The sequence below is a fragment of the Salmo salar genome, chromosome ssa27 (assembly GCF_905237065.1).
Source record: "Salmo salar chromosome ssa27, Ssal_v3.1, whole genome shotgun sequence".
NCBI lineage: Eukaryota > Metazoa > Chordata > Actinopteri > Salmoniformes > Salmonidae > Salmo > Salmo salar.
Genome location: NC_059468.1, coordinates 31001794 through 31017686, shown reverse-complemented (window position 1 = coordinate 31017686; position 15893 = coordinate 31001794). Strand labels below are relative to the sequence as shown.

The following is a 15893-nucleotide window of genomic DNA, read 5'->3' as shown; positions in this document are numbered from 1 at the left end:
AAGGTATTCCTAACACCCAGTTTCCTTCGACATGAACGGTGTATAGGATGCTGCTATTGCAGGTAGCTACAGTTCAGCTGTGATTCTGATGCCGACCATCTCCTTTTCTTTTTACTACCATTTTTGGATATAGCAAAATAATTTAAAGATGTAAAGCTAAAATAAACCATTTATGTTAACATTTTTTTCGTGTAATTTTTTTATGCAAAAATCATAGCTTTGTTAGCAGATTTTAAAGCATTACAATAACTTGCAATAAAAATGAGAATATCACTGAAAGGTTATCAAAACTATAAAAATACAATCCTCCCACGTGGGGCAGCGGTCTAAGGCACTGCATTGCAGTGCTAGTGGTGTTACTACAGACATGGGTTCATTCCCGGGCTGTCCCACAACTGGCCGGGAGTCCCACAGGATGGTGCACAATTGGCCCAGCGCCGTCTGGGTTAGTGGAGGCTTTATGTGGCTCATTGTGCTCTAGTGACTCAAACTGTTTACCCTTGTTTGGGTCTGTGGGACCCATTTTCAATGTTAACCAAAGTAAAATAATCCTGTGAAGAACATGTAAAAGAACACATTTTCATTGAGTGCACGCTGCACCCGAGGGTAATAAAAGTGTGGGAAAAGTATGTGTGTGTAGGTGAAAACAAGTAAAAAATGAAACAAAAAGGTCTGCTGTGTGCCTTAATCACAATCTTCCTCCTCCCTGGGCCTGCTGTTTCAACATAGCACCAATAACCTGTCTGTCTCCCTGGCTTTCTGCCTGTCTCCCGCTTTTCTCGCACACTTTACCCTTTGTAGTGTGTGAAACTACACAATGTTTTGCGGGAACCTGCACAATGTTATTACAATACATTATTTCGATAGATTCGATACATTGAAAAAAATGCAGTATTTTCCCATACTCTACCCTAGCCAGGTGCAAATTGGGGGAGGGACACAACAAATAAAAAGTTTTGCATGTGTGGCTCCTTACCCTGCATGGCTGGCAATGTGATAAGGATGCAACCAGGGCCGACGCGGATGGTGGTTACTCATGTACAGGACATGAAGTCTTCTTATGAACTGTTCAGCACCAACACCATCCAGAAAATCATTCTGGACTGCACTAATTTGGAAGGAAGACGTGTTTTTGGAGAGAGATGGAAGGAGATGGACCAAACTCATTTACATGCATACTTTAGGGTTCTTATCCTTGCTGGTGTTTTCAGATCCAATGGGGATTCCACAGAATCCCTGTGGGATGCAGAAACTGGCAGATAACTTTTCCGTGCAACAATGTCTCTGGAAAACTTCCATATTATTTCCAGGATTATCCACTTTGATAACCGAGACACCAGATGTTATGGCTGTATTGTTTTAGAAACCCAATTGTGTTGTGGGTCCATCAGACCCGGGAACATTGGGTGAATAACTAAAACATGAACACCACACAAGGGTTAATGTAGCCTGACTAGTGGGTTCTGGTTCTGGTTCTATAGCTCTGCTTATTGTCAGGCAACACTGACAGTTCAGCTGAATTGGCACCCGTTGGGACAGAGTCACGATAGAAGCACCGGAACCCTCTCCCTGGCCAACTAATCCTCATCATTAATCACATCCATAAAATAAAACATTTAACCTAACTGCCACATGTTCAATCACATGTTGTGTCAACAGTCAACACCACATTATTTAAAGAAATCCCCAGTCATCTGATCTGCATGCCGTATTAGGATTCTTGGAAGGTTTTTGTTAGCTGAGAATACAAAGGATCCAGTTTCTATAGCAGATTTGTCGGTCACACGGCATTCCCATTCCTGGAACGTGGCCTCGTTGAAATATTTCTCAAATCATGAATGAACAGCACCAGCAGGACATTCTTCACAGTTGTATTGTGCCTGAATGGATCTAATTCCATCATTAAGAAAAAAATATGGTGCCAGCCATAGAAATATAATAACTAGAACGGAAAAACGTCACTCAGACCATGGCAATTTCACTGCATCCACATTGACTTTATTGTGAAAAGCCACTCTAGTGTATTTTATTTCTATGTGAAAACCACTCTAGGGCCTATTTTATTTCTATGGTGCTAGTGGCTCTATTCCCTGCAGTGCAGCCTGTCATATCGACCACTACTGATGAAGTAAGAGGAACTACATGGGGGAAACATCTTCTGGAGCATCCCCAAGGGTTATTTACCTGAAATCCGATTAATCCTGTCATCTGAACCATGTTCTCATTCACAGTAACGCATCGTGAGAGAGCAGTGTTTGATCACCACACTATGCCCTGCCTCACATGTCTAAGTGGGGACGTTGTGTCTCAGCGGAGAGAAATATCAAAAAGGGTAAAGAGGAGAATGTTTACCTCTAGTGTTTGACAGACCACATTTGAGGTAAAAGAATGTTGGTAAGCTTGTGTTTGTACTCACACGCAAACCGCTAATCCGGGTCCCTCAAATGTCACAATGAGAAAGGTTGTTTTTGCCGTAGAATATCAACAGAATTGTGTTCCGTTTAAAAAAATGGCTTGCACGTGTTTTGGTGTGATACAGAGAAGAGAGAGGGTGCTCTTGGAGGGGAATCATAATTTAAAAGCAAAAGTCAAAATTATAAACACAAATGGGTGCTAAGTGGCATTAAAAAATACAAATCCAGGCACTGGTGTGAGTTTGAAAGTTAAAAAACTTGAATTTATGGGCTAAGTCAAGAGATTGTTAAATACCGGTGTATTTTAATAATGAAATGCTATTGTAATTAAGCCATGAGCACTGGGACTTTACATGAAAGGTAATTAACGTCACTTTGGTCATTTAAAATTCTCTTTCTTGAAATACTGCATGCCTAGCCCTAATTAAGAAAATAAGCACACTAACTTCTGGAAGCACCCTAACTTCTGTCTACTCTCACTATTCCGTCTTAACCTATTTCATTATCAAACGAGTGTTAAAAGGAAACACTAATGGTCTTTAAAGGGATGTATTTTTATGATTTTCTCTGTTTTGGTTAATCTATGTGAACAGTCAGTGGGCTCAAAGGTTTATCTCACCAGAAGCTCTTCTCTATCAATGCCTGGCTTAGGTATTTTCTTTAAATGTGCAGTGAGCCATTCAGTCCAGTCCACTACACTCTCTCTCTCTGTTTTCTCTCTCTCTCTCTCTCTCTCTCTGTTTTCTCTCTCTCTCTCTCTCTCTGTCTCTCTCTCTCTCTCTCTCTCTCTCTCTCTCTCTCTCTCTCTCTCTCTCTCTCTCTCTCTCTCTCTCTCTCTCTCTCTCTCTCTCTCTCTCTCTCTCTCTCTCTCTCTCTCTCTCTCTCAATTCAATTCAATTCAAGGGGCTTTATTGGCATGGGAAACAGATAATAAACTAAAGTGAAATAAACAATAAAAAAATGAACAGTAAAGTTCCAAAAGAATAAAGACATTTCAAATATCATATTATGTCTCTTTCTCTCTCTGTTTCTCTCTCTCTGCCCCCTCTCTCTCCCTCTCTCTCCTTCCCTCTGCCCCTTCACTCTCTCCCTCTCCTTCTCTCTCTCCTTCTCTCTGCCCCCCTTTCTCTCTCCTTCCCTCTGCCCCCTTCTCTCTCTCCCTCTCCCTCTCTCTCCTTCCCTCTGCCCCCCTCTCCCTCACTCTCTCCTTCCCTCTGCCCCCTTCTCTCTCTCTGCACCCCCCTCTCTCCCTTTCTCTCTCCTTCCCTCTGCCCCTTCACTCTCTCCCTCTCCTTCTCTCTCTCCTTCTCTCTGCCCCCCTCTCTCTCTCCTTCCCTCTGCCCCCTTCTCTCTCTCCCTCTCTCTCTCCTTCCCTCTGCCCCTTCTCTCTCTCCCTCTCCCTCTCTCTCTCCTTCCCTCTGCCCCCTTCTCTCTCTCCCTCTCCCTCTCTCTCTCCTTCCCTCTGCCCCCTTCTCTCTCTCCCTCTCCCTCTCTCTCCTTCCCTCTGCCCCCTTCTCTTTCTCCCTCTCCATCTCTCTCTCCTTCCCTCTGCCCCCTTCTCTCTCTCCCCCTCTCCACCTGATAGCATTGCCACAACTGGCCTCATAGCAACTATTTAGAGAGCAGGAAGGGAAGAGTCTGGACAGCTAAGTAAAGACTAAATTACCCCACTTTTTACTAATCACACAATTGGGTATGGTCTAATGCCTTTTATGGGTAGCAAAGCAATCTGCAGTGGATATTGTACGCTAATTTCCCAGGTCTGTCTAATGTGAGATACTTTGCACAGATCTAACTAAGTTTGTGAAATCATTCCATTTAGGAATTTACCTTTGTGGTGATATTCATTTGATTCAGTCTTAAAGCATTTCTGGTCTGATGATACTGTATATGAGAACAAATTGGGACTATTTAGTATTGTTGGGAAGTTTCAGTGGATAAACTAATGATGACGAATGGCCATCCGTTGTGTTGTATTGATTAGAAGAGAAGGCAATAAGTCCTAAGTATTCATAATCAGGCCTGTGCATTTTTCTTATCTCTCCCATTTGTATTTCTTTATTTCAGATCGTAATAATGCATCTCTGCAACTGTCTTGGTAAAAATAGCACTTATCGTTTTAAGACATCATAAATAAACATTCTCCTTTAATTCTTCCATTTACTAAAATATACTGTTAGACGGATGGTACAGGAAAATGTTGATAACCACATGAAAAGACTTCCCTGTTCCCGAGTCTGTAACTTGGCATCTGGGGTGAGCATGCCACAAGTGAAAAATGTAAATCTAGACTTGACCCGAGTTTTGTACGTCTTTATAGATCATAGACACGTTAAGGCCGGTCCTCACATTTCTTTTGAGTTTTATATGCTGACAATAATACTTAATAAACGTTTCTAGAGTTTCTGCCTGGAGTTCTGAGGGAATGTGCAATATATTACTTTACAATTTGTTTTTGTGATTTAGAAAAACTATTTGTTTAAAAAATCCATGGCAAATCAAAAACAGTGTAATCCCAATTCTTTCAAATGACTTTGCTGACTTTGATATAAAGTACAGCATATTACAACTGATTAATGAAAAAAGTGGACTATGGCCATTCCATCTATTATGGCAAACAGCGTACTCACAATTATTTTAAGTTATTTCACTGCCTGTGATAAAGTTGTAAAAAAGGCACATGTAGTTGGTGGAATCGCCGTTTAATTCATGACCACTTGCGCAGCTGGGCCAGAGCGCTTTACTTAGGTCAGGTGGAAATGTCCGACAGATCTCAACTCATTAAAAGGAGGAGATCGCCAGCGCCCGACCTCGTTACTTTCTCTTCCCCAACTCTGTCTAATCCAGACATTCTGTGCGTCTACGAATCAACGTAAATCCACTGAATCATCTGAACCATCTGTTGCGATCGGGAGAGCGGGCCGTCAGTTATTGTTTAAAGTTATCATCGCGAAGCTTGCTTTGGAGGGCATGCTTCAAACCTACTGTGTTATGTCAATGGACAATGATCACGGCCCTACAAATCATCACAGGCCAATTATGCCATTGATATATGGTTAAAGTCTAACGAAATTACATGTACATACACTACCAGTCAAACGTTTTAGAACACACACTCATTCAAGGGTTTTTCTTTATTTTTACTATTTTCTACATTGTAGAATAATAGTGAAGACATCAAAACTATGAAATAACACATGGAATCATGTAGTAACCAAAAAATGTTTCAACAAATCAAAATATTTTATATTTGAGATTCTTCAAATAGCCACCCTTTGCCTTGATGACATCTTTGCACACTATTGGCATTCTCTCAACCAGCTTCACCTGGAATGCTTTTCCAAAAGTCTTAAAGGAGTTCCCACATATGCTGAGCACTTGTTGGCTGCTTTTCCTTCACTCTGCGGTCCGACTTATCCCAATTTGATTGAATACATGATATTCTGTTTCCTTTGTTATGCAGCACAGACAAACTACCCAGTAAATATACCACTTTATGGTTAAAGGAATTCCTGCCTCAGTCTCCTCCATTTCTATCAGTCACCTGACTGGTGACCACCCGTTCACCTTCACTATTGTCAGTCATACCTGTCCAGCTACCCACACAGATTCCAAAACCTTTCAAAAGTACTGTGTAGTACAACAGATCCAAGTCAATGAAAACATGTCAAGATCTTTGAAATAACTGATAGAAGAACGAAGAAAAGAAGACAGTAGAACCCAGAACCCTGTATGGTGACACGTAGGTGGCTCAAAAAAAGCCTTTCTATATATGATAATCCATCTGTGGTTCATAACTCATGAGTCTTGATAAACTCCTTTTTTAAGTCCAGAAAAACTTGCTCACATTCTTTTTAGTGTGTGGTTTCAGTTATCACCAGAAGAAAATACCTTTCCCAAGAATCCCTTCTTTCTCTTCCTCCCTTTCCATCTCGAAGACAGAGTGATGTGCTTTTCTAAGGTTTTCTCCTCTCACTCATCATCGCAACCTGGCAGTGAAAGGCAAAGACAGGCAGAGGCAGCCAATGTATCATTATCTATCAACATCATGAGAAAACTAGTTCATTTTAATCAAAGGTTCTATCTCTCTGACATGGCAGACATTTTGAAAGAGTTTTCAAAGTTTCAGCAGAACTTAAATGATACAGTTTTGGTAGCTAATGAGATAGCATTACAGGGGTTTTAAATATAAAAATGTGTGATGTGAACCAAACATACCAACATTTTGTCAAACGCTGAATATATATATATATATATATTATCAAAAGAACAAAACAACTTGCTGAGATGCAGTGTAGGTGAGAAAGAAAGAAAGAAAGAAAGAAAGAAAGAAAGAAAGAAAGAAAGAAAGAAAGAAAGAAAGAAAGAAAGAAAGAAAGAAAGAAAGAAAGAAAGAAAGAAAGAAAGAAAGAAAGAGAGTGAACAGGGGTAGGTTCAGAAAGGGGAGTGGCCCCCAAATACCCTTACTTGCCTTCTAAAGAGTAGGCATTTAGGGTATGCGAAAATATAACGTTTTATAGAATGTGACATTTTGAAAACTGAGTATGCTTTAAATGCCTGGATGTCATACTAACTAGCCTTTTCATCTAGTAGAATCTGCTGCACACTATTGAAGAAAACAATTGTCTTTCGAGACCCACTTGTATTTGACAATAGCTGATAATTGCATGAGGTGACACGCTGTACTGAAATGAACGAATGGCGGGAATAAACACAACTGTGCATCAGATGACACATTCTCAGTATGGAGGAGTAGTATGTTGATATTTGTTGCTTACTGCATACATTTGTACAAAACAGTACGTTCTAAATAGTATGTAGTACGATTAGTACACAGTACGTAGTTATAATAAGTAGTAGGCAAGACAGATGTCAGACGTGGCCAATGGGCTGCAGGACACTAGTTATTTCATCATGAGCCCTCGGCCTCTAGTTAAATAGTTCACTGAGGAGCATGCTGTGGTTCAGGGATGGAGAACTCAAGCCAAGCCGTTGCTCTGGCAAGCTTGTTTAACGGTAGCCGGGGGCCTGTTCGCCACTGACCATGGTTAGTAGCTCTCAACAGATTGTTATCTAAGGCTGAGTTGATGCATGTTAGCGCAGCAATATAGAAATCAATAGCATTATGTAATCAATTGTTTTTAACCAATTTAAAACCAATACATGTATCAAGTATAGAGTATAACCCCAAGCCCCCTCCCTCAGAAGGGGAAATTGGTATTATAAAAAAAAAATGTGTGGAGACAATTACACTGTGTAAACAGTGTTCACATAACAGTAGCCTAGATAAGAATACAATTGTGCAAGTATATTTAATGTTTTAATTATATTTTTGTAAATTTGACAACATTTCTCAAAAATTCCGTACTCATCTCCTGTATCCACCTTTGTTTTGTAACCTTCTCAGGAGATTGAGAAGGTCAAACAGAGGAGAATGTTAATCATTTTCGGCTGCTTCCCAAATGGCAGCCTATTCTCTATATAGTGCACTACTTTTGACCAGAGCCCAATCGGTCTTTGTCAAAATTAGTTCACAATATAGGGAATAGGGTGCCATTTTGGGATGCATACTTCCTTTGAAGTCACCAAGACAGGCCCCAGGGTTCATAATCAATAGAAGAAAAACAAACCAATGTGGGGTTGATTGTTCCTGGCGTACCTTATGACAATTAAGCATTATAGGCTGCTTGTACCAAAGTTACAGTTAAATATAGGTCGCCAGGCAAAACACAATCAATCAGGAGTAAAACAATTAATTCCTATTGAGAGGCTGTCTTGACCGAGAGACTTGGGAAGGGGAAGCATAATCAGTCAAAATGATAAATGTCTCACAACGGTTAAGGAATGTCCGTGAGAAAATGACAGCTGTATGAATGATAATTTTCAACCAGACAGTTATTCCAGTCTCTCTGATAGAGGCTTGTGTGATATTTTGATTGTAAAACAGTGGTGAAGCCTTTTTGCTAGCTAGGCAAAGTGTGTGGTTCTTTTGGCTGGAATGAGAACTAAGCATTCAATGCTGACTGTCAGTGTTTTCCTCCGTTTTAAGCAGAAGCTGATCCGTTGTGGCCTTTCCATCCAATCCTTATGATATGTGTAGATGTATGATGCATAGAGCATCTGCTCATTAATCAAGATTGTATCTACGGTTTAATTCCCCACGACAGCGATCTGAAACAATCAGCACAGACTTCTACCCTGTGTGAAACATCTGCACCAGTCAGGCCTCACGTCTTGCTCTTCATTGTAATCAGGGGGCTGATATAAATACTATGCATGCCAGTCTCTCTTGGTTAAGAGTTGAGGAGAGACTGACTGCATCACTTCTTTTAATACGAAACATTAATGTTTTGAAAATCCCAAATTGTTTGCATTGTCAACTTACACACAGCTCTGACCAACACACTTACCTCACCAGACATGCCACCAGGGGTATTTTCACAGTCCCCAAATCCAGAACAAAATCAATAAAGGGTACAGTATTATATAGAGCCGTTATTACATGGAACTCTGTTCCATCTCATATTGCTCAAATAAACAGAAACCCGGTTTTAAAAAACATAAAGCAACACCTCGCGGCACAACGCCTCTCCTCTATTTGACCTAGATAGTTTGTGTGTATGTATTGATATGTAGGCTACGTGTGCCTATTTTTTAATTGTTGTAGTTCTGTCCTTGAGCTGTTCTTGTCTATTAATGTTCTATATTATGTCATGTTTCATGTGGACCCCAGGAAGAGTAGCCTCTGCTTATGCAACAGCTAATGGGCTGTATCACATCTGGCCGTGATTTGGAGTCCCAGCGTTGACCCAGCGTCGTCGGGGTTTGAAAGGAGTAGGCCATCATTGTAAATAAGAATTGTTCGTAACTGACTTGTCTAGTTAAATAAAGGTTAAATAAAAAAAATACAAATAAATGGGGATCCTAATAAAATACAAAAAAGACCAAATGCTACTGAATGTCAGTGATCATCAAAGAGTGATCATATCTGAAGCTGTAATCTGGCTCAATTTTAAGACAGCCATAGGAGTAACAACATGGCTGGCTGAGAAACAATGCATGGTTCAACAGTATTCCAGCTGTCTCCTACTTTGCTGAATTGAATCCTCACATTTCTAAGTGAAATCTACATACCAATAGTATGGTGCATTAACTAACTCAAAACCAAAAGTAAAACCAATGTTGTTGGGAGAACCACTGCCATTAAATATCCCCTCTGCTCTCTCTAGATGAACAGTTCCATTAACAGAAACCCTCTCCTCTTCCTTCTCTCTTTCCACAATCCATGTCAATTAAATATGGTCAGAGTTAGACCCCTTCACTCAGGAGAGAACGAGAAAGCTATCAAGGGAGACATGACATTGACACAGAGAGGAAGTAATAGTCTGGAAAGGGCAGGGGAGGCGATCCCTAATAAACGAGAGAGAAAGATTTCCACAAAGGCCCAAATGAACATATACTAAAAAAATGTTTTTTTTAAAACTTTAACCACAAGCATATGTACGGCTTAGTTAATTTATATGAAGGAGTAAACTCCGTTCATCTACATGTCTTCTGCTCACTGATCATAACCATTTTAGATTGGATACTGTAACGATGATGCTGAGAGTCAGGAAGCAGGTGACGAGTTTAATAATAACAAACGTAGAGCGATACAAAACAAGCACGCGTCTGGACATGAACACAAAACCAATACTGCCTGAAGAGTGATGCTAGGGAGTGGTAGATAAAGGGTGAGTAATCAGGGTAATGATGAAGTCCAGGTGTGCCTCATGATGCGGCGCAGGTGTGCGTAATGAGGGTTGCCAGGTGTGCGTAATGAGGGTTGCCAGGTGTGCAGAATGAGGGTTGCCAGATATGCGTAATGAGGGTTGCCAGGTGTGTGTAATAAGGGTTGCCAGGTGTGCGTAATGAGGGTTGCCAGGTGTACGTAATGAGGGTTGCCAGGTGTACGTAATGAGGGTTGCCAGGTGTGCGTAGTGATGGGTTGCCAGGACCAGTGGTTAGTAAACCAGTGACGTCAAGCACCAGAGTGGGGGAGCGGGAGTAGACATGACAGATACATTAGGGTGCATTGTATCAATCATGAAACAACAGTAGGAAAATAGCTGTAAAAAAAAATCTGGGTTCTGAGGTTGTCCATGGTCTTTTCATGATGAAAACAAACTCATTACTGACATTTATATTTGAATTAATTGTACAACTTACACAAATAGCAAATGCCACGAAGTAAAATCACAATAATGCATCAAAATCTTTCCAAAAACAGATGCCACTCCCTCATTGGACTACATTACATCTGAATCAGAGCCAATATCTCTACTCTCATAATAGAATCAGCCTATATCTCTACTCTCGTAATAGAACCAGAACCTATATCTCTACTCTCATAATAGAATCAGAGCCTATATCTCTACTCTCGTAATAGAATCAAAGCCTATATCTCTACTCTCATAATAGAATCAGCCTATATCTCTACTCTCGTAATAGAATCAGAGCCTATATCTCTACTCTCGTAATAGAATCAGCCTATATCTCTACTCTCATAATAGAATCAGAGCCTATATCTCTACTCTCATAATAGAATCAGCCTATATCTCTACTTTCATAATAGAATCAGCCTATATCTATCTCTACTCTCATAATAGAATCGGCCTATATCTCTACTCTCATAATAGAATCAGAGCCTATATCTCTACTTTCATAATAGAATCAGAGCCTATATCTCTACTCTCATAATAGAATCAGCCTATATCTCTACACTCAAAATAGAATCAGCCTATATCTCTACTTTCATAATAGAATCAGAGCCTATATCTCTACTCTCATAATAGAATCAGCCTATATCTCTACTCTCATAATAGAGTCAGCCTATATCTCTACACTGCCTTTCCTTCCAGTTCTCTGCTACCAATGACTGGAACGAATTGCAAAAATCACTGAAGCTGGAGTCTTATATCTCCCTCTCTAACTTTAAGCATCAGCTGTCAGAGCAGCTTCCCGATCACTGTACCTGTACACAGCCAATCTGTAAATAGCACACCCAACTACCTCATCCCCATATTATTTCTTACCTTCTTGCTCTTTTGCACCCCAGTATCTCTACTTGCACATCATCATCTGCACATATATCCCTCCGGTGTTAATGATAAATTGTAATTATTTCGCCTCTATGGCCTATTTATTGCCTACCTCCCTACTTTTCTACATTTGCACACACTATACATAGATTTTTCTATTTTATTTTATTTTTGTTATTGATTGTGTTATTGATTGTACGTTTCTTTATGTGTAACTCTGTGTTGTTGTTTTTGTCGCACTGCTTTGCTTTATCTTGGCCAGGTTGCAGTTGTAAATGAGAACTTGTTCTCAACTGGCCTACTTGGTTAAATACAGGTGAAAAAAATAAAAAATAATAAATAAATAGAATCAGCCTATATCTCTACTCTCATAATAGAATCAGCCTATATCGCTAATCTCCTATATCTCTACTCTCCTATATATCTACTCTCATATGCTCTGCATAGGATAAAGTGTGATCGAAGCACTCTCACACAACTATACTGTACATCAGCTCCACCTACTGATGCAGACGGGTGTTCAGTATAGTATAGGTAGACAGTGTAGTATAGGAGAGCAGGGGGATACTGATCTTGGGTCCGTTTTTTAGGAATGAGGGAGGGGAAGCTGATCCTAGGGCCATACCTAAGGGAAAGTTCATCCCGGAGTGTAGTATATAGGACTGAACGTTAGGTAGATACAGCAGGGCTAAATCACTGGAAATGGTTAACAGCTTAGAGTGGGGAGAACTGGCACACCACCCAACACTATTCAAAATAGATTCAGAGAGAACAGCTCCTCTTTGTGTTCCAGCAGCTTAAAAATGTCTTCAGTAGTTCGAAGACAGCTGATCATGTTGCTTCAAGAACATGAGTGATACGCGCTCATTTCAAACTGACAGCACACATATTGCAACAATTATACTTGTAATGTAAGATTCACATCCTGCCATCGTTAGCTCTATGCGTTGTCCTCCAAGCATGCTTCAGGGTCCCCCGCTGTCTATAAGTTCCATTACTATGTTATGGGGACTTAATTGTTTATGGGATCAGCTGCATCCACACATCAGTGTGAACAAGTATCCAAAAGGGAGCTGTATTCTCTCACACTAGCTTCATGCACAACTGTGTATTTTATAATGGAAGAAAACTCAACACGTCATTCTGGCTGGATAATGTCTTGACATAGCCCGCAGTAAAATGTTTTACTGTCGATAAAAGAGAAAGACATATTTTGGAAAACCACTTCAAGATGAAGTTGCACGAAAGCATGTTTTACACAAAATCTACAGTACACAAAAGGCCCAAGGACAGAATGTCCACACAACAACTAACACATTTCAATCACATTTCATTTAAAGCTACAATTTGGGATTCAAAAAACAATATGGAAGAATGGAAATGGCTGCGGGGGGATAGTGTGTGTGTGTGTGTGTGTGTGTGTGTGTGTGTGTGTGTGTGTGTGTGTGTGTGTGTGTGTGTGTGTGTGTGTGTGTGTGTGTGTGTGTGTGTGTGTGTGTGTGCATGCACGTGGGCGTGTGTGTGTGGCATTTTCCCAGGGCACATCCCAGGGACATGACAGCACCAAGGTTTAACTTTCATTTGAATTGTATCTCCCTCCTTGCTCTCCAGACTCTCTTCTCTCTGCTGTCCCGTCAGTCGGACATATCTGCCTCTCCACTCATCACTGATCACACAGCTGATGTTTTACTCCCCAATCTCACAGATAGAAAGAGCAACCAGACATATGCAACTGAGCTCCAATCGGCCTGTGTGTTCGTGTGTGTGTGTGTGTGTGTGTGTGTGTGTGTGTGTGTGTGTGTGTGTGTGTGTGTGTGTGTGTGTGTGTGTGTGTGTGTGTGTGTGTGTGTGTGTGTGTGTGTGTGTGTGTGTGTGTGTGTGTGTGTGTGTGTGTGTATCTGCGTATGTGCGTGTGTTTCTGTCTGTCCTAGTGTCCCTTCATATCTGTGCACATTGCTTTTACAGCCCCTCAGCCCATATCAAATCAATGCCGGTTCAGACACAGACAGACAGACAGACAGACAGACAGACAGACAGACAGACAGACAGACAGACAGACAGACAGACAGACAGACAGACAGACAGACAGACAGACAGACAGACAGACAGACAGACAGACAGACAGACAGACAGACAGACAGACAGACAGACAGACAGACAGAGGGTAATACATTTCCTTAAACATGATTACATTAACAGAACTCATCATTTCAACGAGGCCTCCCATCCAGATATAGCCACAATAGCCACCTGGGTACTTTCTGTCCCTGGCCCGGTCAAAGTAGTGCGGTATGTAGGGAATAGGGTGTCATTTGGCTTGTAGCCTTACTGATTCTCTGTAAGTATAGATTTGTTGTATAAGAGGAACGGTTTAAGGCTCTGTCATGGCAGTTATCACTAGATTTAGTCTCGTCATGAAAAGTCCATATCAAGTCGTCGCCTATCAAATCGTCTGAGTAGACACACTGTGGTACTATTAAGGCTATACCACACTCTGATTTATACAAGAGCTTGGTAGTCCAGTATGCTTGACTTTTGGTCCAGCATTCTGTCTGTGAGACGTTGATAACAGCCACTGTCTCCCCAGACACAATCACAACCACATCTCATTCACACACTCTTCATGAGGGAAAAGTGGTGCTGCTTTAGGCACATTAATAATATTAATGCTCAACTGGCTACTTTGGAATTGTCTTGTAAAATCTTGTGCTCCTCTAAATGGCACTGCTAGGATACAGAACTGATTCAACTTTAAATCTGCCCAAACCACTGAGAGGGAAAGTGGCTATACAGTATGGGAAGGGGAAATTGTAGGCTAAGCAATGTTTTGTACAAAAGCTTTGAGAAAATGTCTTACATCAGCATATCATGCTCAAAGAAAAATCCAGAATGTGTCAACAGCATTAGTCTATTTGGCAGGGATGGGTTTTTAAGGTATGACACATTTTAAAACTCGATACATTTTACATTACAAAGCATTTTATTTGTTTTGTTTTATTTTTATATTAAATAAATCATGTCACAGCCCTATAAACCATGTTAAATTGTGTGAGACCGGTTGCTTGATATGGTCATGCAAATATGCCATCCATTGACTATATGATTCCGAAATACACTTACACTATGTCCGTTTATAGTCACGGCTAAATCATCAAATATTTCCCATTGTGTTTCTTTGGTGTTTATAACATATTTTATTCCAAATATCACCCAGCATTATACACAGAGTTGATGAAGGGTCACTGCCATCCGCTCAGCACAAGCTGCACAACTCAAAACAAGGGCGCAATTTATTTATGTAAAAATTGCAAAATTGAACTATCATCAATAACTCTTGATTAGCAGGCTATGTTATTGTATTACTGAAGTGAGAGATAGTGACAGACAAATAAGAATACGAATCCAAAAGTGATTAAATAAATGCAATAAGATAATTGAAAGCTCTTACCTTGGTAAAGTTGGGTTGAAAGATTGAAATTCAGTAATCGGGATCCAATAGTGAAGTATTTCAGAAGAGCCCGATGTTGCAGCCTATGTAGACGAAAAGCTTGTTCTGAAACTGTCTTCCATCGTCCGTGATCCTGTTAAACGAAATGTCAATTTACAATATTTTTTTAAAAAGGAGAAGAATTGTCCACTCGATATAATAATAATAATAAAATCAATGAAGTGCGACAATTGCCATTGTTTAATGAAGTGCAGTCATGAAGGCTACTTTTTATGACTGGCGCGTGGTTAACGCTTTCGAAGTGATAATGCCTCGTCTGTAGCCGTTAACTCTGTGACAGTTCACCAACCGGTAATCCAAATGCATCTAACTGCCGCTTCCTGTTTCGCAGACGGTGCATGTGGCGGAGCTTCTCCTAGGATTGTCACTGCCCGGCAGGTTTCAGCACTCTGTTAAACACACTGCATGGCGAGATGCGAGCATCTCAGTGTGCTCTTGTTTCTGACTGGCGCTCTGATCTGGGCACGAGTGATGGAGTCTCGAAAAGAACAATCCAGGTAATAAACGTGTAACCCAATGGAAATGAAGATTCCCACCGGTTGATTATTGCTGTTGTTATCATCTTCCTCCTCAGTAGATCTGGTAGGCAATCCTATAACATTTTTTGATTGGCTATTGATTCGTTGAGAAAATGTTGAACTAATTATTCATATTTTTATTCTATACTGAACAAAAATATAAACGCAACATGCAACAATTTCAATGATTTTACTGAGTTACAGTTCATATAAGGAAATCATTCAATTGAAATAAATAAATTAGGCCCTAATGTATCGATTTCACATGACTGGGCAGGGGTGCAGCCATGGGTGGGACTGGGAGGGCATAGACCCACCCACTTTGGAGCCAAGCCCACCCACTAGGGAGCCAGGCCCAGACAATCTAAAATGA

At 40.6% G+C, this 15893-nt stretch overlaps 1 protein-coding gene across 1 annotated transcript in view; it reads right to left on the bottom strand.

Moving 5' to 3' along the window:
* The window catches only part of LOC106588943 (calcitonin gene-related peptide type 1 receptor), an 82201-nt gene extending 66744 nt beyond the window's left edge, over positions 1-15457 (bottom strand). Inside the window, exon 1 of the mRNA XM_045709736.1 lies at positions 14943-15457. The gene's annotated coding sequence lies outside the window, so the exon portion shown is untranslated. The remainder of the gene's footprint in view (positions 1-14942) is intronic.
* Positions 15458-15893: the final 436 nt, after the last annotated feature.